This window comes from Cryptotermes secundus, unplaced genomic scaffold, assembly GCF_002891405.2.
Source record: "Cryptotermes secundus unplaced genomic scaffold, Csec_1.0 scaffold709, whole genome shotgun sequence".
NCBI lineage: Eukaryota > Metazoa > Arthropoda > Insecta > Blattodea > Kalotermitidae > Cryptotermes > Cryptotermes secundus.
In genome coordinates, this window is record NW_019738358.1 from 962156 (window position 1) to 967513 (window position 5358).

The window sequence follows — 5358 nt, forward strand, 5'->3', positions numbered from 1 at the left end:
TCTGTGTAAATGTTTAAGAAACCGTTAGTACCAGATTCTTAGGGCACTGAATAGAGAGATGATCTAGCTATGTAGTTATATGAAAGTCATGATTTAATATTGTTAGCTTTCCTTAATTATCTGCATGGTGTTTTATATATAAAAGGTATATAGAGGTAAAGCTTTCCCTGTGCTTAATTAATTAAGCACTACACCATGAAGGTGTATGGGTGAGTGGATGTATAGATCCACATTTTCTTGTCCTTGGCACTAGTTGGAGGTGAGTGGTCAGCTTCATGTCCCAGCCGTTTTATCCCCGGAGAAAGAGCCCCCAATACCCATTGTATAGGAGACTAGATGGGCTGCAGGGCCGGTCTGAACAACATGGAGATGAGAAAATTCTTGACCCTACTGGGACTCTTAACTCCAACCCCTCAGTCTTCCAGCTCATGGCCAGTCGCTATACCGACCGCGCTATCCCGGCTCCTATATATATATAAACAACTATTCCAGTGGAATATTCTCATGATAGTGAGTTAGTGAGTAAGTGAGTAAGTATTTTAAGGCATCATCATTAGCCATTTGCGCCTAAATAGACTCCAAGGTAAAAGTCCCTCACAAAACACAGTGTAAAATTAAATAAAACTGTACATGTATCAGGCTGCAAATGGGACTGGTAAACAGATCTGAAGTAAAACTGAAGGAATAAATAAAGTGTAGAATGGTTCTTTAAAAAGGGACAGTCTTTAATACATAATTAATAGTGTTGAAAAGCCATGAGTAGGTCAGCGTAATTTAGTGTAATACACTAACTATTGACACAATAATTTAGAGAATCAGCAGCAGAAGGTTGCTCTTCTAGTCCTCAAACAAGAATTACAATTTTATACTTAACAGAAATATTATTAACTTGATAAATTCTCCACTCTTTTATGATAAGTAATAATACTGTATATTTTTATAATCATGTATGGCATAGTTTGCAAATGAAACATCCTAGACATATCAGTGTGTATGTTGGGACTGTCTCCAAACATTAAAATTAAGAGTTTAGACATATGTTGCTACAATGTCAGAATTGGATGATTGGAGAGTGAAGAGTTTTGGATGCAAAATGGAACATTAGTTTACACTATAATACAAAGGGGAATGAAATGCTTCTCAGATAGATGTTAAGTAATTTATATAACGTGATATTTAATATTAAAAGTACTTAGAATTGACTTATAATCTGTTGTTCTAGTTCATATCTATCCACTGAAGCATAGTTGGAAAATGTTTATGTGTTTTGCCTGATATTTGCATGAAATATCGTGTATTTAGATATGATACACAGTGATGATTACCGTCCTCTTGTATGTGACACCCTGTAGTCCGATGATGATCAATCAATCTACAAGGAGTCACATCCCAGAAGGTAGTATTCTTCATAGTCACTGCCATGAGAACCTCAAATATTGCTTTCAGTATTTCAGAGTACAGGAGGAAGTCAGGAAGTGGGATTACAAGGCACGTATTTTGGAGAAATTTACTGACACTTCTGTATGTAAAATATAGCGTCAAGTATGGCATGTAAACTACATTCCTACATGGCCCACCATTGAGTCAGAAACCTTTGTCATAGTGCTCCCATTGTTCTGTGTGACTCCTATTGTGTGACTTTGCCTACGTAACCTGACTGTAACCCACCTCCATTACTTTGGTCCTGCAAATGGAGACAGTTTCCTCTGAAACGTTAGTAACCCAACCCACTTCCACATGGCACCTTCACTCAAAATCAAGATCGACATTACCGTAGAATTGCCATCTATACTTCCTTTTCCTCTTCTTTAACCACCTCCCCTCCTCCTCCATCTTATTGCATTGTTTCCATTTTATAAGGGTTACAGGATGAAACATCCCCAGCCCCTTCTTTCTTCGCATAGTAATTACTTTTCAGTTTCTTCACAGCTCTTTTCTCACTCCTTGATATCTTCCAGTACGGTGGAACCTCGCTTAACAAGCACCTCTCATAACGAGCAAAACAAATTGTAAAAAAATGACTCGCTTAATGAGCGATGTTTCGCATATCAAGTGATGAGAGGGGAAGTCCCGGATTGTGCGCTTGCTACATCAACCTGTGTTTAGCACTCGTTCTGCTAGCATCTTAGCGTCGCTTGTGATCACACATTTTTCCAAACTTGTGTTCAGACATATTATTTGTGATTTTTTTTGTGCATAGTTTAATAACCCTTGCAAAAATGTCCCTGAAGAAAAAGCCACAAAAAAACAGCCATAAGAGAATAAAAATAACCATAGAAATGAAACGTAAATTCATTGAAAAGCGAGAACGAGCTGTGAGCGTGGCTGATCTAGCACACACATACAATCGGTCTACATCAACGATTTGCACTATCCTCAAGAACAAGGACAAGATTAAGGAGATAGATACTTCAAAGGGAGTCATAAGAATATCTACACAAAGGTTACATATTCTCAACGATGTTGAAAGGTTGTTCCTCATATGGATAAACAAAATCGCATTCCAGGTTGGTTCATTCCGCATACAAGAAAAGATGAAGATGATTCACGCTCCTTAACAATGTATATATAATTTTCTTTGAATAAATATTATACACAAAATTTTTTTTGTATTTTTTTCAGCATGGGACGCATTATCGTATTTTACATTAATTTATATGGGAAAAATTGTTTTGCTAAACAAGTGTTTCGCATTATGAATGAGATTCTGGGACGAATTATGCTTGTTAAGCGAGGTTCCACTCTGTATCTGGTTCTTGGTGTTCCCATATCTCTCTTTCCTTTAAAATTTAGTTCTAATGCCCTGCCCATCACCCTCCTACCCATTCTTTATGCATGGCCAAATCATTGTAATCATTTTGCTTTGGATTTTAGTAACAATTTTCATATTCCAATCTTGTCTCTAAAAATTTCCTTTCTAATCCTATCCCTTCTACTTTTCCCTCAGTACAAATCAATGTGTGGTTGCCCATGGCCGAAAGGTAACTACTTTGTGATAGTCATTTGAGCAGCAGCAAAGCCACTGTCTGACTGTACAGGTCTTCCTCTCTGCAGTTGTCACCAAGCACAGGCCAACAGGCCTCTCTGGCCAAGGGCAGTCATTGGTTGGCAGTATAGTATTTTAAAGACATTGCTTGGATTTTGCTTTTGTTTCTCTGTGTAAGGGTTCATTCAGCATTATATGTTAGCATCAGTTTAAATTTTATAGATTGATGGTCTGCATTGTTTTTGGATATCTCTCTTCCGCTATACAGGGCACGCGGTAGCGTAGTTGGTTGAGGCACTATGCTATAAGCCAGAAGGTTGCGGGATCAATTCCCGTTGAGGTGGATTTTTTCAATTTACCTAATCCTTCCTGCCGCACTATGGCCCTGGGGCCGACTCAGCCTCTAACAGAAATGAGTACCAGGAATATTCTTGGAATATTCTTGGGGGTAAAGTGCGGCCGGAACGTAAGGCTGACAAACTTATCGCCGTCTATGAGCCGATTGTCTAGACAGTGTGGGAACCTCAACAACTCACAACCCTATGGGCCTCCCCGGCCTGTTACAGGGATATCTTTACTTTTGCTTCCGTTATATATATACTATAATATGGCAAAATTCAGAATGATCCTGTATTCTTCTATTGATCTCCCCATCATTTCCCTTTCTGATTTTTTCAAATAAATCTGGCCACACATCTAACCGCTGAGTCATTAATTGCCATGAATGTCTAAAATCTGTGATCTGGGAGGTACAAGATTTATGGCCAGTGACTTAAGCATCTTGATAGTAAACTGGCTTCCAGCTAACAACCTCACAAGTTCACAAGAGCTGTTAATGCAGTATTATTTTCAAATAGTCTACAAATATTACATTAAAATATATTCAGTTACAGTGCTTATTTTTATATAAGAACAATAAGACATTATGAGATGTTTTACTTGAAAATGTGATATTGAATTGCAGATGTTTGAGTACACATGTTCCAAGAGAGTGCCAGTGAGTTACATGCTGGTGTGTGATAGAAATATCTTGAACTCCAATCGTATTGAACTCAGACATTTACTGATATAAACAAATTGTTGTGTAACATAATATAACAAGAAAAGAAAATTTCCCTGACCAAAACACAAATATAACCTAAATTGTATCTTTCAGCTTTAAACATAATGTAGACATAAGAGATTAGAAGATACACATGTAAGTATCTTATACATAATTTAAGTTGATATTTAGATTGTTTAGTAGTAATTATATCTAGAAATAGATTTTAAGATGCAAGTGTCACAATATAGTGTGTACTGTTTTTGTCTTATAAAATTCTATAATTTAAAGATGAAGAAAAAATAACAAAGAGATTATGTTGAACTGTTAAAGAGATAGAGGTCATATTTATATATGGTAGGGGACCACATTGTTTAAATTATTTCTTCATAAACCAGGGTTGCCAATTAATTAAATTACAACTTTCATGTTAAATAAACTACATTATTATTGTTATTATTATTACTATTATTAATATTATAATCGTGATGATGACGTCCAGTTTACAGTAGTATCTTTCTAAGACCCTTTAATGCTGTTTTTAGAAATGAAAGAAGATGGATGAATTTTACAGTGACTTAAATTACGCTAGTCTGTAGAAAGGGCTGTAGTTAATCCAGGGCAATACAGGGTGGTGTCCCTTGATCATCTGTGTGCCAAAGCATTACCTTAGCATTAATTTTAAAAACAGTGATATCACAAGCATAAATTATAGCTTTTATAATTTCTGACCTCTCTGTTTGAGGCTGAAGCATCAGACTGTTTTAGTAAGTTCATTTCATGAGCTGTTTTTTTGTTCAGTTTTGTGTATCCAAGTGTAAAGCTACCATTAAGTGCCAACAAGAACAACCTCATATCGTGATTCACGACCATTTCTTTCAACCCAAAACTGTCGTGCTAGACCACCCCAGTACTTTCATTTTCAAGGCTACACTCCTGTTAATAGTCTAACTCAGTGACAGTTTTTTCTAAGTTTATTTCTTAACTATCACAGTTGTAGATCATCAAGGTGGCAGTGATTCTACAGAGATTCAGTGTATTTGCTGAGACTGAAATCCCCTAAATCAAATTCACCTATGTAGAGGCTTCAAATGGAAATGTATGTTTGTCTGCTCAATAATTGAATATGGCCAGATTTTGAAAAATGTATGAGAAGGAAACAAAATAGCTTTTATTTGCTTTATAGAGCACAGATGTTAGAAGTAAAGTAAAGGCAAAGGAAGTGATCCTACCCCACACAAAATTTTGCCTGCCACATATGCTGCACTCTAGAAGCTGAGAAAGGTACTGACTGTCAGGAAACTGAAGTAACATCATACAGCAGAAAATA